The sequence below is a fragment of the Stegodyphus dumicola genome, chromosome X1 (assembly GCF_044657685.1).
Source record: "Stegodyphus dumicola isolate Sdum_Otavi_A_Nest chromosome X1, ASM4465768v1".
In the NCBI taxonomy this organism is placed as follows: domain Eukaryota; kingdom Metazoa; phylum Arthropoda; class Arachnida; order Araneae; family Eresidae; genus Stegodyphus; species Stegodyphus dumicola.
The window spans coordinates 203,878,932-203,898,932 of NC_140780.1; the positions used below are offsets into that span (position 1 = coordinate 203,878,932).

A 20,001-nucleotide genomic window follows, 5' to 3' on the forward strand; every position below is an offset into this window, starting at 1 on the left:
CCTCTGTCTCTCTCTCTTTATCTGTCTGCATATATATATATATGTGTGCATATTTATATCTATCTTTGTATATGCATGTAATAACTTTGATGCATGAAGATGTAGTCAAAATCATAGCTGGGTAAACACATTTTGACAAAAGAATTTTTTGACACAAGTACAAATAAATGGCCCCAAAATGCCCGAATATTGTTGAATAATTACAATAGTACTCATAACATTGTTGCAATGCGTGTGTGTATTGAAAATACGGCAAAGCACTCTAGGGCTATCTGCCTAAGGGGAAGGATGCCTTCGTGGAGGACTTTCTAAGGGAAACTGGCTCGTATACACGTTACACATGGGGAAAACCACGAAAACGCCCATGCAGCCAGCCCGTTCGCGGGATTCGAACCTCGAACCGAACTACCAGTGTTCAGCGATTTTACCGCTCGGCCGCTGGTGGGCCATTGTTGCAATGCATTTAAAAGACCGAAGAGTATACTAGCAGGGCAAAGATGCGGAGAACAGGTGCCCAGATCATAGCATGGTGATCTTGTTCGGAAGGGTTTTGCTTTGGTTAAACTTAATTTTGAATGGTTGTTAAAATTTCGATTCGCGAAATCTAATATAATTTTTGGCTCAAGCGTTGGTTAAGAGTTCGTCATTAGAGTCATGTGAACAGGATGAATTTTGAAAAGACACACGCATCTTATAAAGATTTATTTTTAAACATGTAATAATTTTTAAGATAAAAGGGAAAAATAATTGGATTCATTCAAATTAATTATATATATATATATATATATATATATACAGCTTATTTAAGTATTAAATTTAGTAAATTTTTGTCATTATAATTTCACTAACAGGCTGATCTATTCACTTCTCGACACATCAACCCCTTGAAGAGCATGAACAAGGAGATTGAAATTCTTTAGGTTACCCGATCCCGTGCAGCTATAAACAAATCATTATTTTTATAAACGTGTTTGTAAAAAGGCTTGCTGTTAACCTGTAAAGAGATTTTAAAACTAAAATATCGCCAGTCACTGTCCTCGTAGCCTGTTCAAACGGATTTGTAGAAAAACAGAAGTGCCATTTACAAAACGTAATGTTTCACCCTGTATAACAAAAGAGAATAGAAAATATTCTTTACCATAATTAGTATCCAGGAAGAATATCATGACTTTCAATGCATTTCATGGAAATGAAGTACATTAATTGATTTTATTTGTATTGTATTTCTTGGTATTCAAATTCAAAACCTAATACATTTTCTTTTGGTGCAAAAAATATAATACTGATGACGTATTCTTTCACTATTTTGAAACGAAACTCAAGAATAAAAACAACCTACGGAAAATCTGCCGTCACTGTTTCTCCATATCATCAATGCTCGTCTTTTATGACAGCTCTTTCATCTACGATAGAAAGGTTTGAAGGTAAATATAGTTCTTTTGTTCTCTTCAAATGCATATTCACAGCTACATTGCTTGTCGGTATGATGGCGTCTTATCCGCAATCAGCCCATGTTTTCAAGATGAGGTATTATAATATATAACAGCCGCAAAAAAGGAACAATTCTCGATAAGGTAGCTAGGCAGAATAAAGAAAGATGATATTGTAGAAAATAAATATTCATGAGCAACATTTGCATAAATTCTGTTAGCATTCCCAAACGTCCTTACATTAATAATATTCATTGCAATATGCCACATTTTAAAAATATTGTTGGACTGTTGCGTAAACATAGTTTTTTTTAGGCTAGGAACAGTTAGTTGAACAATAATATTCTTTCTTGAGAAATTGTTGATCAGTTCAAGAAATGTAATTAAATGATATTGTAGAGACATTAAGTTATTTCGAAGCAGGAGAAATGAAAAAAGAACAATGCCCTCGCCGGGACTTGAACCACGGACCTCTCGAATACGCGTCGAGCGTGCTGACCACTACACCACGAAGGCATGCTAAGAAGGCGGGAAAAATACCTTATATATATTCCCCCTTTTAAAGGGCGACTGGAGTTTAGGCGACTTAATCAGCAAATCTTCGTGGTGGAGAATCATCATCCACCACCTATTTTTAGTTCGGGCGCACTGTATTTTTTAAAGCAGGAGAGAAGAAAAATGAGCAGTGCCCTCGCCGGGACTCGAACAGTGGACCTCTCGAATACGCATCGACCTTTCTGACCACTCCACTACGAAGATATGCTAAGAAGGCAGGAGAAATATCTTATAATATTACTTTATTGCATCACTTCAGTTGGTATTTAATCTTAATTTTACATTCACATTTCGAAAGTTCTTGGAAGGTTTTAATTTTAAATTATAAATCTATGCAATCTGAAATTTTTTTCACTGCTCATTTAGCCCACTTGAAAATCAAGAAAAAGCAATGATTTTATCATTTTCTCAGTCGTGGGCTAGCGCTTTAACATCGGAAGTATGAAGCGTATTATGCAAATTATTTTCCTTGACAAATATTCTACAAATATACAATTGCTCTAAATTATTTTTGCTTTCCTGTAATTCTTAAACACTTAATTACTGATATTTTAATATATATAATTTTGTCATTTTAGTATCATTAATATAAAGCGCGCACTCATTTATGCAAAGTTTAAGGAAACTTATACTAAGACACATTTTTATTCGACTGTGAATGCTTATTTAAATGAACGATATTTGTGAACATTTCTCTGAACAAAAGAAAAATATATTGTTCGGGTTACATTTTCTTAAACGTTACTTTAAAATGCTGAAGCGTATTTAGTTATAACCCACATATTTTAAATAACCCCCCCCCAAAAAAAAGTATTACGCCTTAGCTTGGCTTTTATAAATGAAGAAAAGATTAGCCGTTTCTGGATACGATTTAAAAAATATCCGAATGTGTAAAATTAAAGATCTTTTAAAGATTTTAGTTATTCATTTTCGATATATAAATTATCGAATAAAAATAAGATAGGGACCTAAACGTAAAATAAACAAACTAGCATATCCATTTTATTTCACCAATAATGATAACATTCGTTATTAGCAGACATATTTTTAACCTCCGATCACAAACTCACTGTAGCTAATAGATGAATTTCGTTACGTAGAAGAGCAATAAATTCAGCCAATCTCCTCAGTTGACAGAAACCGATCCTCTGCGTTACACACGTAATTTACTACACAGTCCCCTAGTCTTCTGAGGCCAGAGACACAATCTGTGCTTATTTGCGGAAGCTATCGGAAATATAATAAAGGGGAGAGTAATACGGCAAAAGTAACGCAGCCCTTTTATTTTTTTATAGACTACGGATACTCATTTCCTCTTTCCTTTACTTCTCTGTCAAATCGATTCAGGCGTCTTCTTTGCGTATTGTTGCGATATGTAACGCAGGAGGTGAGGACTGACTGATTTCGCACGGATATGAATTTTATCCAATTTTTTGGATACCTTATTCGTGGAGCTTCGGAAAACGAACAGTATATTCTTTATGTACCAGAAACAGATAATTGAACGTCATCTGTATACCAAAAACGATTAAACGATTGAGAGTGCAGTTTCTAAAGTAAATCGTGTACTAAAATTTAAATCTACTAATGAAACATAGTAAACTTGAAATTTAGTTTTTAGAACGTTTTAAGCACCTTTTTGAAATGTCTAATTTTAAATATGATGGAAAAGTAATCTGTTTGTTTTAAATAATGATGTTTAAACAAAATTTCATTATACTATATTTTAAAGAGAAGTTTAAATAAATATCAGTTTCGAGGTATTGTGAACTTGATTTCAGTTCTCCCATTAACATGAATTTTGCGGTAAAGAATTCATGTGAATACTTTCTTTCCTTGTGTAGATAACAGCTGTGATTACACTCCATTTCTCATATTTTATTAAGAAATAAGGCTCTTTTTCCTTCTTTCATCATTTGTGTATCCGTTAGACTAGTAGTTTGAATTTTCTTCAAGTGTTTTGCATTGACATCTTGTCTAATTATTGAAGCAAGAAGCTTAGTTTTTGACTTTCCCAGGTTTCTCTTTATGATTAATTATTTTAAAGTTCAGACTTATACTGGTAAACTTAAAACGTTTCCTTCTATTCGATACTTTGTAGGGTTTATATTTATTTTAACTAACATTTATTTTAAGTTTAAGTTATCTTTCCTGTCAAGCTTTTACTTTCCCCTAGAATTGCCAATGCCAGAGTATGTAAATTGTAGTAGAACGCGCAGTCTATTCAAATTTTAGTAGAAGTAAGTTGAGTTTAAATAGAAGGGAAACGAATTTGTATGTGTGCTTCTTGAATCGCGAGCGTGAAGGTTTCTAGGTAGAAATTTAAGAACCGCGCGTTTTGGCCTGTGTATCTATTTCGGCAGTTCGTTGAATCTTCAACTGCTTAATCAGTAAGCTTGCTGAATCTCAGCTGTATCTTAGAACGCGGTTAAGTTAGTTATGATATTAGAGCCTCGTAGGTAGTAATCTCGTTATTTATTCATCCTATCATTTATTTTTAGTTTCACATTTCTGTTTTGTTAAACCGTCGGGTCGGCGTAGTTTGTGAGCGTCAAGTGAACGCAGCTGTTATTTCTAAAGTGGAATAAAAAGGGATTTAAACCCTTCTTACGAGTTTGTGTAATTTACAGTTTATAGCAGTCACTACCACTGTTGCTGACAAGTTGGGGCCTCGCAACACTATAACTTTAAAGGCAACTTCATGAAATTATATTGTAATTTCTGTACAATATTAGTGAAATAATTTGAAATATTAAGAAAATTAACAAATATTATATCAAACATGTACTATCTACAAAATATGTTTTTCTTTTAAAAGAGAAAATAGTAAGGTGAAATATTTAATGTTATGCAAATTATTAATCTTTCGACGACTTAAATAATAAATCAAGCTTTGACCCCTAATTCGTAAAAGTTATCATTAGATTATTATGTGGCTGTTAATAAAATTGTAATGCATAAATCTGGAATATTGTAGAAACACCATGTTAGACCACAGTGAGAGAGAATTAGCAAATGCAAAAATAATGCTTTTTTTTTCTGATAACCACAAACCTTCAACTGGTAAAAAGGAGAAATGAGAACTATCTGTTAAAGGCAATAAGTCTAAATGAAGAAATCAATGTATGGCCTACAACACAAAAGCCATATATATGATATACGCATATTCCTAAGTTATAACTGAGAGTTAGAGAATGGCGGACAAGATTTTATTTCCCTGTATTATAGCACATATAATCAAGAATGATTTCTAAAAGAAGATAAATGAATTAATGTATAATTGATAAAATCACTAATAAACAATTTTGTTGAAGGGCATTAGTATATGTGGATGTATTCTTGAACATTCGTAGGTACATCCTTAGAGAATTAAACTTCTGCTTTATTAGATTTCAAGATCATTTGGTAATGCTGAACAGAATTTTGAACACTTCATATAACGCAAAGGCACAAAATTCAAATTAAAGAGAGGAAATAGTGTTAATCACATGTACAGCTGTATATTATCAATTTTAGTTTTAAGATTTTAACGACGATGCGAGATATTCATCTAGCCTTCAAAATAGTGCTTCAGCACAAGAATGTGAAATGTGAAAGAACTCAAAACTAATTTAGTTTAAAGTACCACTATTTGTCAAATAAAAATAATTTACCGTTATTTGCTTAGAAGAAGAAATTTAGTATTATTTTAAGAGAATAATTTACTACATCCTTCTCCTGATCTTATAATCACTTCCTTGAGCCAGTACGTGAATTATCATTTTGGAGACAAAGAAGCGCTTAGTTGTCAACTGTAGAAAATTTATTTTAGCATATGCGAGTTTATTTATAATAAAATGTGAGATAAGTTTGTCTGGCACCAGAAGAAAACAGCATTGGTATTTATAATCTCAGAATAAATTTAAGTTTTAAATCTACAGAATAAAAGAGGGACTGGATAATAAACATACATAGTAAATCAGAAGTTTATACACGACACGGCGTTTAATATGCTTATTATTGAAACCGGTAAGGTATTATCTACTACCAATTTTATTTTGGCAACGCATTTGTTTAACATGAAACTGTAGTTAAAATTCTGAAATATATATATTTCAAAAATGTAAGGCGAAAATAAGGAAACTTGGTGAATCAAGACGAAGTAAATTCTTTTCGCAAAGATTTTAGTAAGTTAATAAAAAGTAAATGAAATAGATGTATCCCCCTTAAAATGAATTTATTTTCAACGTTTCAAAATCGTTCATTTATTTACAGCTCCCCCCCCCCAGCATTTTTTTCCTGAGTTTGGCCTGTTTGCAACAAACTGATGCGAACGCAGAAGGCGAAAGGATGCTTTATTCACAGTCTATTAGTATATCTTTTCTGTAACAACAAATTCATACTCCTTTCTTTTCATGATATGCACAAAAATATCTAGGATTATGCTCGCCGACATGAAATTTTATCTGTAGGGCTGCAGTTAGAAACGGAGCAACTGCTCAAAGGAGGTATATGGGAAAGGCTCATTGTACATCTTTTAGTAGCTACTCCATTTTACCGCAGCTCCATAGATACAATTTATATTTGCGAGCTTTGTGTTCGCATAGTGACACATAGTACTCAAAATCCGCACGGGGAATTGTAACTCACGGAAGCTGAATTCTCTTATCTTTCCGCCTTGCATTTTAACCAAGTATTTTCTGAAAACACTGTATATTAAGCCACATTAGCAAAGACTTCTTCAAATACCCTATCAGTTCATATCCGGAATAGGTAATACGTTTTGATTTTTAATATTATTTACTTGGAACCTCTGCTATCGGGATTGTTGTGTTACCACGCAAACAGAGAGTTCAAATATCCTTGTACAAGACGTTTAGGTTTAAAACAGCAAATCTGTTCAAAGAGACATCATTTTTATTCAGGTTTATTTTAGCTCAGTATTTTACACTTATTAAAGATATTGAAAATGTATTTTTCAATAGTAATTTCATACTTAGTTTGTCAATAAGCTTATTTTCTCCCTCTCTCCCCCATGCCTTCATGGTGTAACGGTAGCCCACTAGGCGCGTGCTCAAGAGGTCCAGGTTCGAGTCCCGGCGAGGGCACTGCACATTTCTCATGTCTCCTGCTTCAAAAATACCTAATGCCTCCCCAGTGGCGCGTGAACTAAAAGGAGGTGGATGATGATTCTTCACCATCAGGATTTGGCAGTTTTGTCCTCTAAACTCCAATCTCCCTTTAAAAGGGGAGACTTATAAGGTATTTTCTCCCACCTTCCAGCATGCCGTCGTGTATGACTCTACAAGCTAAATATGATTTTTCCCTTTATACGAAAGAGATCAATCGGATAAAAAGATATTTTAATTTTGTAGGGCATTATTTAATTTGTTTACTGTTTTAATTGTTAGTCGTCATCTATTATTTCAGATATTTTTATTATTTGTAAGTATTTCATTCCAAGTCAGCTCAAAACCAATATTTTTAACTAACCGAAATAATGCTTAAGGTTAACACATAATTTTAATATATTTATGCCCTGACAATTTTCTGGTAGCAAACTCGATGTCTATCCAGCAGGTGTTATACTGAGGAGGTATTTGGGAAACTAGGTGTGAAACCTCGGCTTTCAATAGCGTCAATAGCACTTCGCACGTCATTAAAAAATCCAAGTAAAAACCAATTCACATAATAACAGCAATCCTAATAAGATACATGATAATCCTAATAAGATACATGGAAATAACAGCAATCCTAATAAGATACATGATAATTTGGAGAATAGTTAGGTTTGGAAAAGCAGGGAACTTGAAAAATGTGCAATGTCGTCGCCGGAATACCAGACCTTCCGATTGCTAACCAGACTGCTTTCGCCACGGAGGCCTGCAATAAGGCGGGAGAAAATACTTTACAATTTGATAACAGAAAAGGAAATCCGGCTTTTAGATAAGAAGCGTTTTGAAAAGCAGAATTTATTTTTAAAAGTATTTTGGAAAACTTTATGCAGTTATGATCAACCTCAAATTGAATAGCTAAACCATTTAATAATAAAATTCAATGTTTCCTTCATGTTTCTATGTAATCTAATTTAGGTACTTGAATTAGCAGTTTTCAGAAATATTGATTATAAACTGAATTTATCAGCTTTTTTTATTGAAATTTTAAACCGATAAAAAGGTGAAACGTTGTGATTTGAGTATATTTTGATGTATTTCTGGAATGAATAAATACATCCCTTTGTACCCTAGTTCATTGCGCAAAACATGCAGCCAACATTTTAGTTATATATCTAGGACTATATTATTCACTATAAAGTTTGCCATAAGCGCAATATTTTAGAGAATGTTTCTTTCAGAATTATCAAAATTTAAATTACTTTTAAATATTCTTTAATTATTTTTCTTAAAAGAGGCTTACTTACTCATTCATAAAATTATTTTTAGACTAAAAGCTCTTTTTTAATGTAAACATAGTTGCCTGAACATATTCGAATACCTTAAAATATATATGGCTTTTTACATCTATATAAGTAAGTAGCTTCCTTAAACGTAAATTGTAGTTTAGAAGATGTAAGTTGTGTATATCAGAGGCCTAGTAAAAATGCTGAGATGCCGCCTAACCGGATAATGATTAGTTATTCTAACTACCGTACCAAAAAGCCCGGGCTCGAAACTCGGAGAAGAAATAGGTGTTGTAAATGTATAATGTCTTTCTGGCATGCGGGCACTCTAAATATACAGCGAGGCGAAAGCTCTCTCGTGTGGTTTTGTGGTAGGCAAAGAAAAGTGGAAGACCTCGGACCACCTCCCGGGGTACTTTCTCTCAAAATTGGGGTAGAACTGGGAAAAATCCTACTGTCGCATTATATGGTGCCCGAGGCTTTTGCCAACAACAGACGCAATCTTGTACTCTTTGCGAGGATAAAATTCGTAGGCTTGTTCTGATTAGGTCAGACAAGTGAGATTAGTCACAACAATAACACAACAAAAGGCTGAGGTACTACTCAGAATAGCTGATGAGCCACTGAGAATACTGATAGTTTCCAATTAGCGCCCATTCCTCAGAAAGTAGTGTACCATAGTTGTGACATTTTGTGTTTTTCTATTTAAGTAATTCCAAATATATTCCTTTATAAAATCCTCGTCGAAAGCAATTTCTACCAGAAACAAGAAAGTCGCGTTTTTTTCACCTGTAATTATCTTAGTGACTAACCAAGAACTACAACTGTTTCGAGGTACTAGTACTTTATATACTCTATGTTTCTGTCAATAGGAAAATTATACATTAATGTTAGGAAAATTGTTTTACATGAAGATCATTTTAGGAGCTTAGTTTACTGGTGTAAAAATATACATTAATATCACAAGGAAAGTTTATTCAACAAATAGACAGTCCCTTAAATGCACCTTTACCGCTAATGGCAGATTGGCTAATGGTCGAATCTAACCCCTGCGTGCCGTTACTGTGTGAGTCACGACAGTCCCATCACAAAGTCTACTCTCATCTCTTTCGGGCATATATCTGACGGACAATATATGAGATATTTTCAATAATGAATGAATGTATAGGATGAGTACTATTCTTATATGAGTGTGATTCGCAAATTAACTGTGAAAATCTTAAGCAAAGCAAATCGCCTGTTTGAATGAGAAATCAATAACTCTTCACGGTTTTTAAACTTTTATTGTTGTTGTTGTCATTAATTTGCTATTCTCTCTTTCATTTGCATACATCATATCTTTCTTACGCATAGGTTCATACAACGAACATAATATATGGAATGTGCCAATTTTTGGCACGCTGGGTGAATGAATTAATTTTGTTTCTCTACTTCCCCGCTAAAGAGCAAACCATCTTTTTGAGACGTTTATGAGAAAATATTTTATTGAAAGAAACGGATGTCATTCAAGCAGTATTTATGCAAGGGCGATGCATTTTAATCTTATTTAATACGGTTAAATTTTGAAAACTTTATTAACATTCTTTTCAAGATAAAAAATTGTTGCCTTGCTTACTGTATGATACAGACTAATTCAGCTAGTCTTAAATTTTCGATTTCAATTAGTACTCTACAAGGAAAGAAAGAAAAACTGGATTATTTCTAATACGAAAGCAATCATATTAGAGGAAAATTTACAGATAATAATATAAAGATCCATTCAGAATAAATACTTATTTTAAGACCCCGAGTAGTATTAAAGATCAACCATTAAGCAATAACTTGAGAAAAATATAGTATGACATAACCAATATTTTTCAAAAACAGTAGTTATTTAAATGAAATTTATTAAAAGTGATTATTTTGTTTGTGGCGTGGTGATTCTGTGGCGTTGAGCGTTTCTTGCCATTAAGCTCGTTTATGGCGACTTTCGAGTCAGAGCCAACCTGCTCTGTAATTAAACTGTGGTTAAATTTAATTTAATTTAATTTTAAGTTAGTCATTACCTTTGGAGTGAAGCCAAAAAGTGTTGGCTTTTCTAAGCCCGAGTTGGTGCCATCTGTAAACATTAATTTGAGTCAATAAAGTGTTCCCCTTCTGAACACTCTTCTTCTGACTTTGTCATACTTCAAGACTTAGTTTTAAATTTAATTTTATTAGTTTAAATTTATTTCCTTCATCATGGATTTACATCAGTAACATACGACTGAAATAGAATGACCATTACCTTCAATCCAATGTTTTATTGTGGATATGAAAACCATGCATTTATAAGAGAACGATTGTTTCTAAAGTATTCCCTATTTATAACCTAGTACAAGAACTATAACCTGGTTACAGAGACAATGTCTTAAAGAGAAAGTAATATGTCTTTTAACATTTTAAGTTTAATCACGCATAGTTTCGAAGAGATATTTTTGCTATATAAAAAGCGTTTGGAGCGAGTGTTTTTTAAGAAAGTCTATACTCATGTAATAGCTAACTACATTCCTCAAATTTGAATTCTTCCCTGTATTAATATTTAATTTTTATTGAAACATTATTCCAAATTTTCTAGCAAGTAACTATATTTCGGTATTTACATTGTTTAATGTCATGCACAGAAATTATTTTAAGGGGGATATTAGATATTTCCTTTAACAATACACGGACTGCTTTTATGTATTGAGTACACCATTCATAACAGCAACTCCTGATTAACAAGAATTTTTTAGATTTAACTTTCTTTTTATATTTGAACATCATATCTCTTTCAAACAGTAACAAATGAATCCTCAGCCATTATTTCACATATGCAACTGAATTTCTAGGGCATTTCTTAAGTAAATGACTCAAGTCGTTAAGCATTCTGTAGGACTTACTTCTGTAGGACATATTCATTATGGAGGGCTACAAGAACAAAACAATCTAGTGAGTGTCATTCGTGAAATTATTTGACATAAAAAAGGAGGCTTTTATAAACTCCCATTATTTGGAGCCAGAGGCAATAACCAAATGTTAAATCTACTGATGTTTCAACATTCAGTTTTCAGTTAATCTGAACTTATTTTCCTATGCAACCTCAAAATTTGTGCAGTGCAATGTTTTGACACTACACTGTTCAACTAAAGGAAGATGTATAAGAAATAGCAGTGAAATCTAAATAATTAACACATAGAATTCCTAATGCTTGAATTGCCCATAAAATAAAAACTTTCTCATGTGAATTGTTATCTCTCATTATTGCCTAAATTAAGGCAACTGTGGTCTAATTGCTAATGCATGATCCCGATGTCCTCATCGCTGTGTTTGTTTAAACGAATTTCAAGAGGATTTATTAGAAAATTTATAGTAGAGTCTCCATTTTAAATTAAAAGTGCTGTACTTCTCTAAGACGTATCTACACAACGAATATAGACCTAGATATTTATGCTTTATGCAATAGATGAGATATTTTCATTTTTAAACTTTTGATGGCATGTTCTAAATTTATCACCTTTATTCAAAGTCATTTTAAGATTTTCCATAAAAAAAGCAGACATTTTTATCAGAACTTCAAAAATTCTAAATAATTTCATGTAAGTATCCTTCTAACTCATTCTCAGTTAGATCGATTTCAGCATGGAAAAAAACGGTTATGAGCTTTCATAATTTCACTCTGTATAAAACCGCAAATTATGAATAACGCATCCTGAAGATGCTAATTTAAGCATAAATATATAAACACCCCTTTCAATATAGATATTGAACAAATATTTTAATGATTATCTAGTGAAATAATTTTCCGAACGACTAAACTTATAATATTTTTCAGTTGCATTTGGAAAGCTCTTCATAACCTGAATTTAGTTAAAATTAAGTTTTATATCGGTAATAATATTTTGCATCTAACATTTATCAAAATACACTCTAAATTCATTTTTAGAACTTTAGCTATTCTATAATATAGTAACATAACTATTCTATAAAATTTTCTCAGCTACAAGCCCACCAGCGGCCGAGCGGTAAAGACGCTGAACAATGGTAGTTCGGTCCGAGGTTCGAATCCCGCAAACGGGCTGGCTGCATGGGCGTTTTCGTGGTTTTCCCCATGTGTAACGTGTATACGAGCCAGTTTTCCTTAGAAAGTCCTCCATGAAGGCGTCCCTCCCTTTAGGCAGATAGCCCTCGTGTGATTTGCCATAATTAAATAATCCAATCCAATCCTTCTCAGCTACAAAATGTCGACTTTGAATTACACCATAGGTCATTTTTAGATTATTGGCAGCTAAGTAATATTAATACTAAACTTTCTTTTGCGATTATACGTAGGAGTTTTTTCAACAGAATAATGCTTATTAGTCGTAGTTTTGATTTTGTAGGTATAGAGAAAATTAACTATAATGAGAAATACAAATAACCATGTAAAGCAACCAACCGTATTATAAGGTGGAATAACAAAAGCTATCGATTAGGAAAAGATGGCTCATATAACGTGACAGAAAAAGAATTTTTTTTCTTTAGCACCAAAATGATGACACCAAAAAACTGCCATTTGATTTTTTCATTATTTACGTTGACATCAGTTAGCATAGCTGAGTATTAATAGCTCAGTTTAATATTATATGACTTTAAGTGTTCTTAAAAGAAGCCTAATACTTCCTTCTTCACTCATATTTGATGTTTTATAAATGCAGCATGAAACACAAAACACTGATCTCCATTAATTCTGTTTTGTTTAACATAAGAAAAAATCTGCAAATGCTTTCTTAAATAAAACGCAGAATGATTTTCCGGAAATTATTTTCTCTTGTGAATAATAACATCAGTAAAAGTAAATAACTTCACATTTAAAAAGATAAGGTATTTCGAATGCATACAGTTTTTTCAAAAAGGGTTTATAATTTTATGAAAAATTTCTATTTAATATAACGTATTAGTTAGTATATCAAAAATATTCCATTGCTTTGAAACTGAAAAACATCTATGTGGGCTGTACTTTACATATACACCTACACGTTATTTGCGAGTAAACTTATAATCTTACTACGCAATTTTAATTGAAAATATTTTACATAACATAGAAATTCTGCCTATTAATTTGAAAAAAAATATGTTTATTCTTCTTTGAAAGTTACAATGGAAAAAAGAAGCTTATAACATTTCAATAACTGAAATATAAATGCCTTTTATATGTACAATGAAAGGTTTTCTAAACGCTGTGCCAAAATTATTCTTTTAAAAGTGAAGATATTGAAAAATTAATATTGACACTTAAAAATTTCACTCAGCAATCCAGGCTCAAAGATAAGTACAAAAAATTATTCTACGTAATATCATTTCCTAGCAGACGACGCTTAATATGGTATCGGTTACTATAAGCATTCGGCTATTGTAATGAAACTGCTGAAGTCCTACCCCTTAAAAAAAAAAAAAAAAAAAAAAAAAAAAAAAAAAAAAAAACATTGAAAATGCATCGCTTAATGTGATCGATAATTCGATTAATATTATCAAAGTATAACTTCAGTTGCCCTACAAAGATATCAACATGCAGTTACAGGTGATGTTTTTATAACAGTCATTATGAAACACATCGTTCAAACCCCTTTTCTGTGTCTAGACAAAAGATAATGTTAAGAAACCAGAATGTCTAGACAAAAGATATTGCTTCTAAATAAAGTCAAAATAGATTAGAAATCTGACCAAATGACAGAAAAAGTCACCAAGTATGAAAGAGATTAAGTTGGCCAAACAGCTTGATTTTAATTTTTGTCAATTATATAAAATGAGACAAAAAGCAACTGTTGTTTGGCTTTCGATTTTGAATAAGTATTCCGTTTTCAAGGGTAATAAGACCCAGGTCCACCTTCTTCAGAAGCAAAATAATTTCTGCTGATTTTTTATTTCATTTGTAAAAAGTTCTAAAAAAAATCTATGGCGCACTAAAGCGTATTTTTCGTCAAATTTTATGTCTTATATTAGTATGTTTTCTTCCATTTAAATCATCCATGGACAAACCTGTTTTCCAAGTTTTACGACTATCTGGCTGAACTAACCAGCTTAACGTGGTTGTAATCTGCCAATCGCTTTTTGAAACAAATCCAAGCACATCATGTGACAAACAGGGCCAACGCAAAAGCGGGTGCAATCACTGAGACGGAATTTCGGATCTTCAAATTTAGAGATGCACAAAGCAGCAAAATTTAGAAAAGGCAAAAATTTTGAAGCTTAAGCGAGGCACTTGGCAGCTGAATATAGGGGCGGCAAAATTTTTAGAATTTAGGAATGCACGATTAGGAGAATTTAGGATGCAAAGCGGAACATCGGGCGGTAAAATGTCTTAAACTGGCCCTGGTGGCAAACTTTGTGAAGATGAATATGAAGAAATTAAAGTAATTAAATTCCACTTCGATTATTGCAAAGCAAACTAGCGTTATTTGGGTGTGATATGTGATACCTTCATAAAGGACTCTTTAAACGAATCCATCACGTTTTGGCGACACATATATGTAAAAAAAAAATAAAACGAGAAACTTCGAGAAGCAAGCTTGTTAAATTGCGAGGAATGAAATCCGGAAGCTATTTTAACGCAATATAAATTTTCCTAGTGCAAGAGATAACAAATTAGGTGTGTCTTATACCAAAAATTCAGTACTTTCTACAAACATCAGTGAAGACGGGTAATTAATTATCGAAATCATTGAAAGCTATTATGTTTAGGACAGATAAGATAGTATCACAAAGAGCTCATAGTTAAGTCTTAACCAATTTTCCTTGTTTAAAAAATTATACCACAGCACGTGAGGACTAATTGAACTAGCTCGCATTCATGCTACACATGGAAAATACACTCTTTTGCAAAAAAATCAAAGCACCAAGAAAGACTTTTGCGATCGTGATGAAATTTGGTATACAAAAGCATCTCGATCGAACATGCAAATGATCAAAGTTTCAAGACAAATGAATTGGAATTGCGATCATTGTGCGCATTTCTAGTGTGCAATTCGCAAAGTATAAAACCAGTAACAGAGGCGAAAAATTTGTCTTGTTTTGTTGCTGCCATTGTAATTCCGTAAAGAAGCAACTAAAGATGCCATTACGACGATATCGGAGACCTTACAGACAACTAAACGACTTCGAATGCACTCGCATTGTAGGGTTGCGCGAAGCTGGGTGGTCATACCGAGCAATAGGCCGCCACCTCGAGCGTACAGACACTGCTGTGCAAAGATGTTGGCAACAATGGTTGCTACAAGGAAATTGCCGACGAAATGAACGATATGTTGATACCATCCCGCGGCCGGTTGCATTACCCTTCATGGCACTTCATCCTGGGGCCATTTTCCAAAAAGATAATGCCAGGCCACATACCGCTCGCATATCTCTGGATTTTCTCCATGTGGTTGATACTCTTCCTTGGCCAGCAAGATCACCAGACCTTTCACCAATCGAGCATATCTGGGATATGGTAGGCCGCCAGATTCGGGCACCACAAACTATCACAGATCTGGAGCGACAACTGATGAATGCCTGGCAGAATATATCGCAGGATGACACTAGGAACCTCTACCACTCCTTGCCTCAACGAGTTTAAGCATGCATTGCCACCAGGGGCGGTTCGACCAACTACTAATTTGAACACTCAATGGGTGATTGTGAGCCGTTTTGTTATTTGTGTATGAGCTATACACATATTCAGTTTCATCAAAAACAACAACCACTTAATTCATGGTGCTTTCATTTTTTTGCGAAAGTGTATACTAAAAACCCCTCCTACCCCGCTATGTCGAGCCCACGTCCAGATATCATTGTTCGGTATTTTTAATTATTCGGCTACTGGAGAAATTCCAGTCTAACTCATATTTTGAGTGTGTGAGTTACAGATGGTTTAAGAAAGGCCCCCAAAGATTTTGGTTTCTTCAGTAATTATGTTAGAAACGTATTTTCAAATATAAATGTTTTCAAAACAAGGGCCTATAAATGGGAGATTGTATAAAATAATTTAACATTGGTAAACTAGTCCGGTTATAAATCCCAGCTAATAGCTGCCAAATGGAAATTTTCATGGTTTTCTTTTTTGTGTGAGCTAACACTGTAAGTAAATATGAGTCATTTTCCCTTAGAAAGTCCGTGGCCCACCAGCTGCCTAGGGCAAACTCTCTGAACACTATGGTAGTCTGGTATGGGGTTCGAATCCGTGCAATTGGCTGGCCGCATGGGCGTTTTCGTGGTTATCCCCGAGTATAAAAGCTATGATGGTCAGTTTCCCTCTAGCAGTGGTCCACAAAGTCCTTCCTCCAATTAGGCAGGTATCTTTCGAATGCTTTGTTGTTATCGTGTCCATATTATCTATTTTCACTCCCAGTTTTGAGGGAGAGCACCTCGGGGGGGATCCGGGGGGGTCTCACATCCCTCTCCACTCCCACCAATCCACACGAGAGGACATTCGGCTCGCCGCATATTTAGAGTGCCGCCATGCCGCACCGACACCATACATTTTCAAACATCCATGCCTTCTCTGGGATTCGAACACGTGCCCTTCGGTACCATAGTAGACTTACCTAATCACTATACCGTCTGGGCGACTTTCAAGTGCTTTGACATAATCAAATAAATCAAAGCCAAACCCTTAGACAGTCCTCCATGAAGACATCCTTAACTAAATAGTCAAGGCATGCTTTGAATGATTAGTTAAACATAATTCTTGAAATAAAGACGATTTTTAATGTTGTGAAAAACAGTTTAAAAAATGCGATGGGGGAGGATTCTACAAACGTAAATTTTAATTGCTTTTATGATACCCATCACAGAGCAAAATGTCCGGTCAGTGAAATACGAATTACAATTTAATAAATTAAATTGTTCCATACATTTGTTTGTAAAATTCTTGGAAATATAAGAAATTAATATTTTTAAGAAATCTACTAATAATCTAATAACAAATGTTATTTTAAACACTACGGAATTAATCAGCCAAATGGGAGACTTTTGTTTTGTAATTTACTAAATTTCGTAGTAGTAAGTGAGATCAATCAGTAAATTTATCCTCGAATGCGTCATTAGGTTTCGCCCGCAACGTTTTAAAACTTTTAAATTTAACTTATTAAATGATATTGAATGGCAGACAAATAAATAAATTCAATTTAAAATTTATTACAGATAACCATGAACTTATCGTAATCTGGAGTTTCATTGGAATTCAATCTAGGTTTCTCAAAATGTTGTTTTGTGAAGCTTGTAATAGAAGATTTAGTCCTTGGAGTTTATCGAAGTGCTTGAGCGGTAAAAGAGTGATGGAACCTGGAATTGGTTATTTAACGCTTGTAACGATAAAAGAAGACATGCTGTGTTATTCACGATATTTTGCCATGCATGGATCGTAATAATGCTTTAACACAGTTGGACTGAATTCCAATGAAATTGTGTTCAGTAATAATTTTATGCTGATCTGAGTAAATTTCTAATTTGCGTAATGAGTACTTAGGCAATTTAGAAATTTACTCATATCACCATAAAATTATTATGTTGTTGTAATAATGAAATTTTGTTTTATGGAGGACATATAAGAAATTAGATACTTTGTTTAGAGGACTCTCTCACCTATAGTGGTGAAAGTGCTTTTATAGATATAAGTGACTTATTTGGAGAAATTTTGTATCTGAAGTGTATGTCAAGGACCAACATTTAAATTACGTCTGCAGTAATTATTCCCAACCCACTGTATGCGACAAATGTGTGTATCGTAGATAAATTAATTGTTTATGCTAAGTGTGTGTTTCTTAAATATTTAGTTGCGGAAACTTGTTTTTGTAGCTATCATAATACACCAAAGGAATGTTATTCATATTACTTTAAGGATTTGAATTCACGATATCGTTCAAATTGGAGTTCAGTTTGATTCAATGTTTGCAAAAATTAATTTATATTCAAGGTTTAGAAAATGTTTGTTGCAGTCAAAAAGTGGAAACCTTATTTTATCTCAAGCAAAACTTAAGATGATTATAAATCTTCTAATCTTCTAGGTGATTAGATAGACAGAAGATAATACAGAATTACTGTAGAAAATTGCAATTTTTATGAGTATGTTATCATCTTGTGAAAAATAGTTGCTTTTCATACACAGATCTTTAACTGAAAACTGTATAATGATTCCGTGTCTCAAAAAGAATATTCCGATACTTCGAAAAAGAAGTATTATAATATCCTTAGGCTTATACTACGTTAGCTTATACCACCTTGGCTTGAAAGTACACGTATTCAACGATTTTCACATTCCCGACACAAATCATTGATGTTCTGTTTATAAAAATCCATTTGTTCTAAAATGAAGGAAGCATTGTAAGAATGTTGAAAAGTTTAAGAGCTGTTTAACCTTCCAACGTCGTTCTGTTATGTTGTCAAACGTGAAATTCTTTCAAAAATAATTTCATCAAAGACGTCCGTTTTCGTTGCCCGTTAAAATACTTTAGCTACCTCAATTGTCATTCTCTCTGCACCAGTACTTTGAGCCTCAAACGTATAGGGAATCGTTTAGAAATTGCTTTTAAACGTCTGTTTAGAAAATGCATACACTAAAAAACTTGACGGAAACTTGACTTGGAATAATTTTATCATCTAAATTTAGTTCACATGGATGTTTTTTGAAGGAATTTCCAAACAAATTGGTCTGTATTCATGTTCCACATAAGGGGAAACAACGAATACGTCCATGCGGCCAGCCGAGATTTCAACCCATGTCAAAATACTAGTATTCAGCTATCTTAACCACTCAGTCACTCGTATGCCTACATTATACCACACTTTCACGTGATTTTAAAAACAATTAGGTAGATATTACAGCAAATGTTGAAAATGGACGCATGGAAAGGGTTCAGATTCTGTGACATATTTCTGTTCCTCACGGCGGTGTGTAAATGCTAATTGTGCCTATTTTTATAATAATTCATTACGCAAACCTTGTTTGTCTGAAATTCAGAACACATGAGACAGAGAGTTAAAGTGACTTGTCTCATTTGGTAGAATTGTCTTAATTTTATATTCATTTTCATGTAATGCATAAATATGAATTTTCATTTTTGTTTGCTGTTTCTGAATATGTTATGTACGGGTACTGTTTTCTTCTACATTAACCATCATCATTATACAGAAAAATTAAGTTTTAGAGTTTGTTGTTTACATTAATATAAAAGTTACTGTTTCTGACTGTAAATTTGATACTAGTAGCGAAGAAAGATATTTATATATTTGCTTGCTGCGCATGTTGATTATGATTTTTGATTAACAGAAGTAGTGAAAAATTAGCGTTGCATTAAATTAGCGTAGCGTAAATGCAATAAATTAGCGTTGTATATTATAATGAATGCCTTTGAAATGGGAGATTATAACTCATAAAAGGTTTGTAAGTTAAATAAGATCGTTTTCAATCGTAAAATTGTTGAAAATGTTTAAAAAGAGGAAATGTAATGAAGCACATTTTAAATTAAATTCAGACACATTTTTAATGCAGCCATATTAGTAACATTCTCAAACCAAGAATTCGTGTAAGGTCATTTAAACCTTTCTAGAGCAGTAAAGGTGAGAAAATCAACTATTCCCTCACCGGAATTCGAACTCTGGACATTCCAATGCTAGTCGGACGTA

At 33.2% G+C, this 20,001-nt stretch overlaps 1 protein-coding gene and 1 non-coding gene across 3 annotated transcripts in view; both read right to left on the minus strand.

Moving 5' to 3' along the window:
• LOC118200328 (uncharacterized) overlaps positions 1–20,001 on the minus strand; it is a 727,671-nt gene that overhangs the window by 508,418 nt on the left and 199,252 nt on the right. The gene's annotated exons all lie outside the window — the stretch shown is intronic.
• TRNAT-CGU (transfer RNA threonine (anticodon CGU)) lies at positions 1,874–1,946 on the minus strand. Its single transcript has one exon. It is a non-coding gene; the product is annotated as a tRNA-Thr (tRNA).